This window comes from Pararge aegeria, chromosome 15, assembly GCF_905163445.1.
Source record: "Pararge aegeria chromosome 15, ilParAegt1.1, whole genome shotgun sequence".
Classification (NCBI taxonomy): Eukaryota; Metazoa; Arthropoda; class Insecta; order Lepidoptera; family Nymphalidae; genus Pararge; species Pararge aegeria.
This window is the reverse complement of record NC_053194.1, coordinates 2,569,671-2,584,375: the sequence shown is the minus strand read 5'-3', so window position 1 is coordinate 2,584,375 and position 14,705 is coordinate 2,569,671. Positions and strand designations below refer to the sequence as shown.

General features: G+C 35.5%; 1 protein-coding gene across 7 annotated transcripts in view; it reads left to right on the top strand.

Annotated features, from left to right (window-relative positions):
- Positions 1-14,705, top strand: part of LOC120629716 — a 126,562-nt gene that overhangs the window by 95,102 nt on the left and 16,755 nt on the right. The window lies entirely within an intron of this gene.

Here is a 14,705-nt window from a genome sequence, read left to right as displayed (position 1 = left end):
TCAAAGATATTGAATGTTCTGCGAGTGACCCATTCACATACAAGAGATTATTGTAGCTTTATTTAAAAGTTACAAGCACCTAGAGTGGGGTTTATCAAGGTATAGGATAAAAGAAAAGAGCTAGTATAAAAGTTCGAAGAATGGTGGTACCCTGAAGTGTTTAAGAAGATAGTGATATTGAATTATTTAGAAGATTAGAAGATAGTGTAGAAGAATTGCCATCAGGTGCCTGAAGTGGATTTGATTGGTCTTTCATACATCAGGTACATTAAAAAAAACAATCTTATCAGGTTCAATAATTCTTGTGAAAAGTATAGCTCTTCACAAATAACAGCAAGTCGCAAGGCATATGGGACAACGATCGAATGCATGCGTACCATCCTACTTAAATTATAAATGCGAAAGTTTGTGAGGATAGATGTATGGATGTATGTATCAACTAAAATAATGACAACTTAACAACTCAGTATACCGCGTGAAATAAAAGTAGGTACATAGCAAGCCACGATGATTACGATGTTAGCAACAGATCTATTCTAGCTTCTAGATTGACTCATACGCGGACGAAGTCGTGAGGGTCCACCTGTCCTTTAATAAACTCCAAGATAGATGACGTTACTAAACTTATAAATCCATGTACGACGAAACCATCTTGGACCAAACTCCATTTTTCCACACCACCCTAATAATTATCGCTCTGTAATAAAATATGACTATAAAATAAAACGTGGGCAACTAAGCTTTATAAGGCGCGACTCGGCGCATGGGATTCGAAATCAAATAGGTCGTCAGAACTCGCAACCAGTTTGTAGTTTGCCGTTATCGTCTCGACTCCGCAACCCGATCCGCCTAGATTTTATATCAAGCGATTGCTTTACATCAAAACTGGTTCTTCAGTTCAAAGGCTTCTAGAAATACGTTTATTTGTAGGTGGTTTTGTCCCCTTGAAGATTTATTGTTGTTTTTTCGGAAACTTTGTAATTAAGCTTTAGGAATTTACAGAAAATGAAGCATTTTCTTAATTAGAATTTTTTTAAAGTTCACATTCCTCTATGAAATATCCGTATTACAGCACACTCAATTAACAATAATACTTTTTATCGGAGAAATAACTTTTATAATAGTTAACGAAGTTATAGCAGCTAACAAAAAAAAAACTTGATGCAATAATTTATTTGCAAAAAGTCCGACAAATTAACAGAAAAAAAAACAAAAATTCAACAATTATTATGAAATACTTCATGCAATTCAATAACTCCAATTCATCCGAATCTAATGCGGTCATTTAAAAAAAACTTAGGTGCAACTTCGCGGAACGCTGAATGTCACAAAGTTCTGTCCCGATCAACTATCAAGTTGTAAAAAGTGCGCTGACCTTGCGTCCGCTGTTTTTACACCATGATGTCATGATGTTTGTATACAGTTTAAATAAAAAGCACATACAAACACTAAACTGCTTTTCATAACTTGAAACTTAGGTAGTTCGACAAATTTAACTACTACTAATAGTAAACATCAACTATTTTAAACTAAATTTAGATTTACTCTTTTTTGTAAAAAGTTAATTTAGATTTAACTTTGCTGGAATTCTTACTTATTTACTATAAATTGAAACATAAAAACTAAACTAACATCGAACTTGAAATCAAAATTACGCAATAACATTATGCTAAATATAAATTCCAAATTGTCTCATTTTATTCCATTTCTTTTATTTAATTTATTTTTTAGGTTCTATAAATTTATTGAAAATAATTTTAAAGTTGAGATATCAAAAAATTATATTTCTTTGGAGGAAACATTTTAAAAGTCACTGTTTTAAGGTCGTATTCTAGAAGGCTAACCTGCACTCCGCAGGTTAGCCTTCTAGAATCTATTATTAAGATATTTCGAACCTTGAACTGGATATTTCGTGGAGTACTAACGCCGAAAACCGGTAATTTTTTTTTAATTCTTCTTGGATTGTGGACTAGACTGAAATTGTGAATAGATATTTTAAGAGATTTCACATTCCATGATTTTTACGTTAATCTAAGTATTAAGTATTTGAGTACTTTTTATAGAGTACTTAATAAAGTCAGTCAGTGTTGTCAGTGATTTGTTATGATCTCCAGAGGTATAAACCAGAACATAATTGTGCCTTTTTAAGTAGTAGATAATTATATATCGATCTCTCTTACTCTCGCCAAACGTTTTATAATCACGCTCTTGATACGAACTGCTAAGGTGTGGAATCTCTTCTGATGTTACCTGCCTAGTTTTTTCAAGTCAGAGTTAATAGGCATTTCGAGACAAGCGCGCTCCGACATAGACGTCATCCTTGCTTACCATTAGGTTTTATTGTCGACAAGTGCAATCGCATCTTTTTGAAAAAACACCTCGTCACTCTGAATTCCATTGATGCAGAACTGAATTCTGGCCTACATCTCAACAATTCAACTTCACATCGTCATCACTCCATAACTGGCCATGGGTCTCCTGTCAGAATGATAAGGCTTTAGTCCGTATATATTCCTCAACTCCTTAATTTATACAGATTTCGGTCGGAGATTGAAATCACTCCCCCTGCAGTACAACGCGAAGGAATATTGAGTTTATACTTACCTTAAAAAAAAATCTTATCTAACCACTGGGCTAACACCGCTCGACAATTCGCCTACTCTTGCCAAATAACATCTTAATAATGTTGTTGTAGGCATTTCAATGGTTGTGACCCAGGTCCCAGCTATATTAGTTATTCCATTTAAATTTTTTTATTTGTGTAATTTTTGTTTATATATTCGTACGTAGTTATTTGAATGTATATTTACTATAATTTTACACCACCTATTTGTTGTCCTAATCCTAAGGTTGCCCGGCAGAGATTGCTACTAAGCGATAAGGCCGCCTTTTGTATTCTACCCCAGTTTTTGTGTTTTTCTCTATTCGTCCTTTATATTCCGAACTGTGTACTGTGGTCGTGGCTAGTTAGTTAATTGACACAATTGGACAAAGACGTGCCGCTAAGCGATTTAATGTTAGGGTGTTATATCGCGCGTGGAAACCAATTAGGTGTATGACTACCATACTCCCTAACAGTTTAGCCCGATACCATCTTAGACTGCATCATCACTTACCACCAGGTGAGATTGCAGTCACGGGCTAAGTTGTAGTGGAATAAAAAAAAAGGCGTGTCAACTTTAAACATCAATTTGCCTGCAACCGACGTGTTTGTATTTCTAAAGGTTACTTGGTTGGGTCTTTTTAGCAGTTGGTATATTAGACACGTAAAGGGCCAAAAACTTTTATAAACATTGACTAAGACTTATCTAAGTCCTGCATTTAAATCATTGACGCCGATGACTACTAGCAGCTTCTAAGAAAATTAATCGAATATAAATACAAAGCTGATTATTGAAACAATGCTGTGTGGAGACGCATAGTATGTTTTATTTTTACTTACATACTGTTGTCTAAGTATTGTCTGTCGAAGAGTGTATCTTCAGACGCACCAACTTCCATCTTCACCCTAAATAACTTGCTCACAAGATATCGCACGTATCTGCATTTTGTGCATTAAAGACAGTCAATATGTGACGGCCGATTGGCGCAGTTTGCAGCGACCCTGCTTTCTGAGTCCAAGGCCGTGGGTTCGATTTCCACTAGTGGAAAATGTTTGAGCATGAATGTTTTTCAGTGTTGGGTGTTTATAAAAAGTATTCATCAGTCATCTTAGTACCCATAACAAAGGCTACGCTTAAATTGGGGCTAGATGGCGATGTGGGTATTGTCGTAGTATATTTATTTATTCAATATGTCAAATTTATCTCATAATTATATTACTTTAGGGAACTTAACTATCTGAGAGCAAAAGGATAGCGGTCGTTTTATATCGTATATTATCATATTCGATATTCAGATTTAACGCTAAACACACTCGATTGAAATGAAAAGGAGAAACGGATAAGGGCCCTGGTTGGAACGTGTCAGGACATCTGTAGATGGCATAAGCCAGAACTGATACCCGAGTATTGTATCAATAATTCATAACATACTAATACAACGCGTATACGTTGTAGCTAATGGAAAGTGATGGATGCATTGTTTCAGTTGACAGCCGGTTATATTTATAGGCCGTTTGTTACTCACATAGTTATTTACTTTTTATAATTCGGTTCAACAATTCTTAAACTGAAATAAAATTTATTTTACTCTCACATTTAATATTAATGAATATTATCATAAATCAATTTGTTATCACAATGTTGACTGCAATCTTGCGTGGTGATAAGATGATCGGAGCCAACTGCTTTCAGGCAACCTTGTCATTATGAAATTAATCAATTGCATAGTAACCTCGAGTACCTACACAATTTGGAAGTGTATCTATAGACGTGCCAACTTTGAACATCAATTTGTCTGCAACTAACTTGTTTGTATGTCTAAAGGTTACTTGGTTTGGCAACTAAAATCTGCCAACTAAATTAAACTAAAGTTCCCAATTTTAATTGAAGGTCTAAAATAGTGCGGTCCGTTATCGTTGTACGGGTGTTTAAAAATGTTTTTATTTTATAATATATATAACTGTTTTAAGCGGTGTTGGCGCATTGGGTAGGAGCTCAACCTCACTTTCGGGGAGCCGAGTTCGCTTCACATATCACTTGCTTAAACGGAAAGGTGAAGGAAAACATGCCTGAGAGTTTTACATAATGTTGTGAAAGGTGTGTGGAGTCCACCAATCCGCACTGGGCCAGCGTGGTGGACTACGGCCTTAACCCCTTCTCATTATGGGGAACGACCCGTGCCCTTAAGTGAGCCGGTAATATGTTGATGCGAATATGATCAATGTTTTTACCTACAATTGGAGGGTTTATCAATTTTTTTTCGGTACCGACAGGATTCGAACCTGCGACCCCCTGGCAAAGGTTCATGCCACAAAGTACGTTATTTCTGTTTGTATTATCCTTCCTTCTACCTTAAAGCTCTATTATCAATCAGTGTTCTGTCAACTTTATGTCTAGGTTGTAATATAAAAGTGTATTCATTCATTCATTCATCCGATTAAAGCGATTCCTAGTTTAAGTGCAAAAGGCCATTAGTTTAATTTACTTAATAACAGCAACACGGAAATATAAAAGCGTAGAATTAATTTTTGGTCAGTCCAGCGACCTATGTAAAATACTCGCCATAAAGATTGTTTAAAGTAAGTTATTTATATGTTTTATAGCCATCGACTGCGGGGAAACGTGACTGGGATCGGAATAGCTTGCTATTTGTTTACACAGAGCCAAGATCCTGCATAAATATTGTCTAAAACAAGCTTTTGATACTGAAAAGTTTGAATAAAATCACACGCAAATCACGTGCACGAACATATGTTAAAATACATGAATACTTTAAAAACTGTAGCCAATCGAACACAATGCAAATATAAAGATAGGTCTTGCTTTCCAAACACTTGAAGATTCCTGAGTATATGAAACTCGAGCTCATTTTAACTGGAGACTGAGGAAATATCTCAGTGCTTCCGAACCACAAGGCTATTTCTAAAGCAGAGTTAACAATCTCAATTAAAACTGCAAACGTAATCATTGAGTTTAGAGAGTTGAGTAGTATCTATGGTTATTTTTATCTATGGATATATTTATAAGAGAGGAGGCCTGCGCCAAGTGAAACGTTAGGCTGATTTACATTATGATGACAATTTCATTACAATAAATTTGCGTCGGGTTGCAGTGGAGTTATATATCATGGTAAAGCGTATTAACGGCCCACTATAAGACAGGGATTTCCTCCCTATGTTTTCTGAACCATTATTGTGATATTTGAACGCACATAACTAGAAAAGTTAAAGGTACGCGCCATGGTTATAACTCGGTCCCCGTTTTGCGCAGTGGACCCTGCTTTTTGAGTTCAAGGCCGTGGGTTCGAGTCCCACAAATAAATGACTATTACAGTCCAGCTGCTGAGCCTCTTGAGGCTTTAGATCATAGACCCACGCTACGCTACTCCAATGCGGGTCGGTGGGCTTTAACGACTATTTTCACAAGTTCGTGTTAGTAACCGGAACCAATAGCTTAACGTGCTCTCCGAGGCACGGGGGCTGACACCGCCAATTTCCTAACTCTTGACTGAAAATTCTTTAACAAAAAGAACACAATACGTTCCAATTTTTGGCCCAACCCGGTATTCGAACCAAGGACTTCGTGATCCGTATTTAAACATGCTAACCACTAGACCAACGAGGAGGCCATTGAGGTTTTACTCAATATCTAGAAAATGAAGAAAATTCTATATTATTTAAGCAACGTCCTGTATGCTTATATTACGTAGTCATTTAATAAATACACATATAATTAATGCACGTAAAAACGTAATGTTTATATTTCTATACAAAGGTGTTGGTTGGTTAACTATACCTATTTTCAAGCGGTGATAGCTTAGTGATAAGGACTCCTACTTCACTGTCACGGACCGAGTTCGAACCCCAGAACGCACGTCTAATTTTTCTAAGTTTTTAAAATATCACTTGTTTCCACCACGAATGAAAAAATCGTGAGGAAACCTGCATGCCTGAGAGTTCCCTATAACGTTCTCAAAAGTGTGTCGAGCCAACCAATCCGCACTGGGCCAGCGTGGTGTTGATATGATGATACCAATTTTTACAAACTAGCGAACAATCTTTTACGTAATTGAAGGTCAATGAACTCAAGTTACCAACTAACTGGCAACCAAAACTGTTTATCTTAATAATTGGTATAATAGTCGACTTCAGATATTATAGGCTCCAAATCGGCAGGTGACGTTAAACCTGTTCCAACTTCTTACGTAACATGTAGGTGTGAGTCACGATGATTCATTGATGGATTATTAGCCAGCGATCGGTGGGCGAGGCAAATCAAAGTTTACTTGTAAGTACCAACTTAATCATACGGTCGATACCTTCTTATCAATGCATTTATATCAATAAATATTATCAAAGTCTGGTAAAGACAGAATTAAAAAAAACATATAACAAACAACAATTTTTTGAACAACACAACAAACCATTTTTATGTTAGGTCATTTTTTATTGTTTATTGTTTAATTTTATTAGGTACACACAACAGGTAATAACTAAAAGTAGACCTAAATATAAGTAATAACAAGTTTTGTTCTAAGCTACAACATAAAGTATGTGTACACAACTTGGAATTAAATTAAACAAAAAGTAAAGATAAAATTAAAGTAGAAACAAAAAAGAAACACTTAAAAAATAAAATATATAATATGATTTCCCTAAAGGTTATGTGGAATAGTGCTTAATAATTAGATTTTTTGGCCCAGTGGACTTTTGGTGGACTCCAGAAAGCTGGAGAACTCTCAGGCATGAAGGTTTCTTCAACGGTGAAGGAAAACTCCTTCACCGTTGAAGCAAGTGATATTTTAATTACTTCCAGGCACATAACTTTGAAAAGTTAGAGGTGCGTGCTGGGATTCGAACACGCCCCTCGAAAGTTAAGTCGAGCTACTACTCACTAGGCTACCACCGCATCGTTTAATCTATAGTAATGTATTGTTACTATAGGTATATATAGTACTATTCTATAGAAATGTATTATGACTATAGATACCATACGGTTTTCCCTTTCGACCACAGAACCCTAAAAAAAGTACATGACCATAAAAGAGACTTGTTATTCTCGCAGCTTGCTCATCATTACTAATTAAATTAAACTATTTGAAAGCCTACAATATCAATTACGAAAGCGATCGACAAAGATTTATTCCCACACGCAAAGTGCGCTTCCACATTATGCGATACGATATCGTGTCAAGTATTTAATATTGCATTACTATTCTTTCATCCTTTGGATAATTATTGCATTTATAAAAATTCAGAACCTGGGTATCAAAACGGTTCAATTCAATTCAATTCGTTTATTTGCTGATTGGTTTTACATTGTTGGTAGATAAAATATAAGGACAATCCGCCTTAGATGTCATGCAAAAATATATATGTTCTTACACTAACACCTACTTTCTAGAATAATACTATCTTAAATAAATCGACATTATTAAAATAAGAAACGAATTTAATACTGACATCAAAATTACAAAATATCTTATCAATTATTACTCATGTCAAATTATATATATGTAATATCACTGTAAATGTCAATGTCAATTGTGTCTGTTAAATATTCTTGGATGGTGTAATAACAATTCCCAATAAGCAATTTTTTAATCTTATTTTTAAAATCCACAAGATTTATATTTCTGTCGGCTAGCGACGTTGGCAATTTGTTGTATATTTTAGGCGCCATAATGAAAATACTATTCCCAAAAAACGCTGCGGAATGTGCCTTATAGAATAACTAATTTTCCCTGCGTTCGCTATCACTATATGAAAACTAGGGATGGTCCTTTTTCAGTTCAACGTTCTACTTATAATGTGTGTAATTGCGGTAACGATGATATTTGAAAGGTGTTTCTATTCTGACGTTCCAAGGGGTTGGTGTTTAGATCGAAGTATCCGATATCGCATCGAGAGGGACACATAGCATGTATCCGATATCGAATCGAACAAAGGAGAAAAGCTGTAAGAAAATAAAACAAGGTAGCTCATAGGAAAGCGTTTGAAAATAGCCTTGCAAGGCTCCCATATTAAGGTAAGACAGCTTTATTTTTCTCGCCATGATCACGGCGACCGTAAACTTTCGCCTGGAAAATGTAGTTTTTTACAACATTCCGTAGAGACGGGTTGCTTACCATTCGTAAGTGTAGCAGAACCAGTTACAATAACAGCTTTTATATTAACGCACTAGTAGTGACCTGCGGTTCCTTATGAAAATGAAGCTTAATTTGCAAAATTAATTGATGAAGTATAAAATTATCTTACGCGTGATTCTATGTTTGTAGAAAAAATGACTCTAACAATAGAAAAAAGGTATTTAATAAAGGTATTTAATACATTGAAAGTGTTCTTATAACTATATTATATTAAAAGTGTTCTTGGATGGCCAAACTAATTCGTTGGCCAAAGTAACTGCCCGCTCTAGGATCACCCGTAGAAAAAGGGAAAAAAATTAAGCTTTATTTGCTTAAAAGCAGGATAATCTGTAAAGCTTTATTTATAATCTCTTCAAACTTTATATTCTCACTCTCTACACCAAAAATATCTGCGGCTTGTCGTTGGATGATATATACACCAAGCAAAACCCGATTTTTGCACTCATACCGAAGCTGTACCGTCCCTATCGGATGAGAAATTAGCTTACTCGTAAACGTAGGTTTGAAAATCAATAGTCTATAATAGTCTACTGCAGGGCTAGTACACGCAGGAGACAAAATTATATCCACCGATTATATCCCCAGAACGGATATATAGTTAACGTGTCCATCTGCTAAAGCACGCGAACATGGAACACGAGAAGTTTACCTTCTTTTATTACACATAAATTATTTGAATATTATTTCCACATGTGCGACAACGCTCTGAGCGTTGATAAAGCTGCGGAAGAAGATAATTTTTTATACATTGGTAGGCTTGCTGCTGGACTCAGGACTAAAGGTCTCCCGCAACGAAAGTGTTTGCACATAATCGCGTGATGGCGGAAGATGGTAGTACCATAGAGGACGCTGCTGCGCCTTCTCCGCTGTATTCCCTTAAACGCCTCGTACGAAAACCTTGGAAAGCGGAGAGATAGTGACAACCTTAATATGTACTGTTCTGATCTGCCGTCACCAAGAGAACTTACTTAATGCTAGAGTGCAAAGGCGGCTTTATCACTAATTGTAATCTTTTAAAGGCAACCCGAGCGAACCCTAAAAGCTAACAAACACTTACGTTAGCTTAACAACCACTTAAAGCGTTAGGAATTTTATAGATTACTTTGAGCCTAATTGTATAACCCGTGGGAACGAAAGCGTTGTCTGACAATTACTGTTCTGGGAAATTTTGCCCTTCACGTAAACAGCTAACGACCTTTAGAGGAAACATAAAAGTTTATCTTTCCCTAAAACCAGTATGTACTCCGCTTGCTAGTTACTTTCGTGTAAGCTCATTTAATGTTTTTTTAAATAGCTTTACGACTTCCTAATAACATAACATACCTAATTGTCTTATATTTTATAATGTAATATTATGTTTTTAGAGGAGATGTAATAATATTGATGTTAACGGGCAGTTCTTAATTAATTATTATAGTATCTGGTTTCAATCAAACACTCAATGTTTTTTTTAACAAAATATGCTACAGATGTTACGTTTATCATTATCATCATCATCATCATATCAACCCATTACCGGCCCACTACAGGGCACGGGTCTCCCACAATCTCAGTCCCACAATGTAGTCCACCACGCTGACCCAGTGCGGATTGGTGGAAATCACACGCCTTTAACAACATTATAGAGAACACTAAGGCTTGCAGGTTTCCTCACGATGTTTTCCTTCACCGTTAGAGCAAGTGATATTTTAATTACTTAAAACGCAAACTGTAACTTGGAAAAGTAAGTGCGTGCGTGGGATTCGAACTCGGCCCCGCAAAAGTGAAGCCGAAGTCCTAACCACTGGGCTATTACTATTACTTCTTGATGTTACATTTTCGTTATCTAAACATTAATGATCATCACCAACAGGGAAGTACTGCTTCTTCTTATTTCCACAAAGCAGCATTGCTGTCACCAAGCAGCAGTGATGAGTTCAGGTCTAAAGGGTTATATTGACGGTGTCATTCAGATACATGTGACTTAACACCTACGGATCAGGTTGATGGACACATGACATATATCCCCCGATTATATCCCCTGACAGGGGATGTAGTTAAAGTCTCCACCCACTAAATCACGGGAACATGGAACAGGAGAAGTTTACCCCCGTTTATTTTTACACATACTTTATTTGGAAATATTATTTCCACTGGTGCGCCCGCGCCAATGCTCCGAGAGTTGATAAAGCTGTGGGAGGAGATAATTTTTTATCCTGCCCCCGGGGATATAATTATCTCCTGCTCATGCTAGCCGTGCTGCAGGGCTAGCATAGGAAGGAGACAAAAAATATATCCCCTGACAGGTGGTGTTCCTTATAAGTACTTTTTACATGTTTTTTATAGATTAAAAAACCTGTTTTCTGAATAATCTGTGGTGAAAACCCTTGTTTTCGTTTATTCCATCCATACTTAATAGGAGAAGGAATTGATATTAAAACCCAGTAACTAGTGACATCCTAACCACTTAATCAACGAGGCAGTTTGAGCAAACTTAAATAATATATTATATTTATTTAAGTTTCTAGGTTTACTTTGGATCATATTACATGAAAATTCGTTTACATTAGGTAGAAGTTACATTTATGAGTAATGTAGGTTAGTTTGTAAAACACTCGTTAAAAGGTGCTAACGTAATTAATTTTAGACGCTAATTATCGTGAGGTATGAGTAACGTTTACTAAGCCAGTGATTAGAGTCATGAAGTATAATTTATAACGTTCCCAAATCTTTGATATTTAAGTAATTGGCGCAGTTTGCAGCGACTCTGCTTTATGAGCCCAAGGCCGTGGGTTCGATTCCCACTACTGGAAAATGTCTATGTGATGAGCATGAATGTTTTTCAGTGTCTGGGTGTTTTTATATATATTATAAGTATTTATGTATGTTATTCATAAAAATATTCATCAGTCATCTTAGTACCCATAACACAAGGTACGCTTACTTTGGGGCTAGATGGCGAAGTGTGTATTGTCGTAGTATATTTATTTATTATTTATTTATAACTAGAATCCTACTTAATATTATAAATGTTAAAGTGTGCATGTTTGTTACTCAATCACACAAAAACGGCTCCTCTGACATGAAAAAGAACATTGGCCTTTTATCCCGACTCCTTAAGTAGTTCCCGAGGGATGATTGAAACTTGTGAACGAGCTAGGTCTCGGGCAGACAGCTTTGAAATTTGTTATATTTGCTATGGAAAAGGACATTTACTTTCTATACCGGTCTCTCAAATAGGTCCCATGGTAAGATTTAAAATTGTAGCTTTCGACCCAATTCTGAAGTCCACGCAGACGAAGTCGCGGGCTGGTATAGAATAAAGCAAAAATAAAATAAAATAAATGTTCGTAAACAAAAAAACAATCATCCTAAGATTCAGAAGATTCTGTGCAGGTGTGCGATTGAAATTATTTTATCATCAGGCATAGTTTAATTTTTATTTGATTATTAGATTATTAAGTATTCGATTTATAATTTTTAACTTTTATTATGTTAGGTTAAGCATCTATTTTCTGTGAGTCTATCTGCGCTTTTACTGAATGTCATCTAAAGAAAAGCGTTGATCGACTTGCCCTTATACTATTCATTGAGATTACTTGCTTAGTTAGGGCGTAACGAAATGACAAACAAACAGATAAATAAACAAACACATTTTCTCAGCTTCGATAGCTTTTATTACGGTTTTTTGTGAATCCCTTGGGAACTGTTGGATTTTCTGGGATGGAAAGTCTATTTTACTTTTCGTCTTTTAAGCTAAAAATTGGATAAAAAAGTATCGTTTATTGTGGTACAATTTAATGTAAACCATTGCATGCCATTGTGTGGCTGACTGTAAATTGCACAATTTAAATTTACTATACAACAACACCTTGTTTACTTACAATCTGGCAATAAAGATATCAAGCTGATTGATAGCTTAGTAGGGGTGTAAAGTAAGGACAAACAAACAAACCCACCTTCGCATTTATAATATTAGTATGAATTATATTTTACGAGCAATACTTATAAGGCCAAATGACGTCATCACATTACCGACATAATTGTGTTGCCGTAACAGTTTTTAATTTAACTCTTCTCATCAAAATGCCTTTCACACAGTCCTTTATCATATACGAACTGTTATGTAAAGAGAAAGGCGATAAAAGTCGACAAATATTATGCGTATAGCATTTAACGGGCACACGTAGTATGTAAAAATAAATATTTGCAATCAATTTAACTTTTTGATTTATGTAACTGCGTACGACTTTCGTTCGTGTTTTTTTTCTTATGAATACATTTAAAGCAAAATTTTCTATTTGCGTGTAGTTGTTTTGTATGTGCGGAATAGTTAGCTTTCACGTGCCTCTCTGATGTCAGTTTTGGTGACATTTTGTCATATTTATAATATTTTCTTATCTGGGTAGAAGTACGTGTAATATCAAACGGGGGTAAACTGGATTTCTCTGTTGCCTTGGCAGGTAGTTTAGTAAATTTTATCCCTTATCAACGGATACACTCTGGGGATACAATTTTCATCACTTTTTATTAAAGTAATAACTACTTTCCTACTACTAACTACTATAATTACTTTATCCCCAGATAGTATCCGTTGATAAGGGATAAAATTTACTTATCCACCTGCCAAGGCAACAGAGAATCCAGTTTACCCCTGTTTGATATTACACGTATTTCTACCCAGGCTTGGAGAGTAGATAAAACTGTGGGAGAAGATTTTTTTTTCTTTCCCCGTGGAGAAAAGGTCTTCTGCCCATGCTAGCCTTATCGTAGATACTGCAACCTCACCTGGTGTTACCATCCTAAATTACCTCTAGCCCCAATCGGTTTCTAAGCGGTATCGTACGTTAAATCGGTTGGCGGCACGTCTTTGTCGATAGAATGGTAACTAGTCACGATCGAAGCCTCCCACCAAAGAAAATTAAGAAATTATAAATTCCCAAATTGCATCTGTCGGGAACAGACCCGGGTTTCTACCTCCCTATCTCCCTGTTCACCACTGCGCCGGAGAGGGAGAGGACGAGAAAACGTCAAATTAAAAAAAAAAACCTTTTAGATAGTGGGCTTTCGTTAGTTTAATGCGTAGGGTGAGAATTCATACTAATATTGTTAATGCGAAAGTAGTATGTACGTTTGCTGGTTACCTATGTTCGAAGTTAGAAAATTTACTCCCATAATTTTAAAAGAAGTATAACCTCAAAAACTTGAATTTAATTTGGTTAAACTTAACGTGTTGATATTTGCATAGAAAAGGTTTGCATCCTGGAGTCACGGTCATAGGATACATTTTATCCCGATAAATATGAGTTTAAGAAACCCAAAAAAACGCGGACAAAGTCACATTTTACAGATACTTTGAAATAAATCGCAAGGATAACATTTAAATCTTTGTGAGCCTTGAACTCGCAACATTCACATGATGTCATTTGGTTGCCTAAATATGGAAGCTGGGATATTTTTATTTTATTTTAAAGTCCACCAAATATTTTTACCTGACAATTTTTATCTCGATAACAAAACCCTGCCTTTGAATAAAAAAACGATTGAATGTTTAGTGTTAGTCGAATGAGATAAATATGTAAAATGTTTAATTAAAAAATGAAACTGGTTTTAAGAAAAAAAACTAAACACGATGCAATAAAAAATCGTAATTGGAATGCAGCATCTCGCTTGCTACTTGATATCTCTATATATTTTTTTATCTTATAAGTATCTTATATAAGTACCTATCTAAAAATAAGATTATTATAGTCATCTATATTAATGAAGGATTACCTGCTTAGAATAAAATAGGTGTATTAATAAAAGATTTAATATTTGTAATAAAATTATATACTTTTTTCAAACTAGCAAGAAAATAACCGGAAAATTCCGGTGCTTCCTCTAGCAGTCTAGACCTAAACCTAAATCGTCATCATTGTAAAAGAATCGCCGATGCGATTTTTTTTAACTCTATAGTACCTACTTGGACAGAA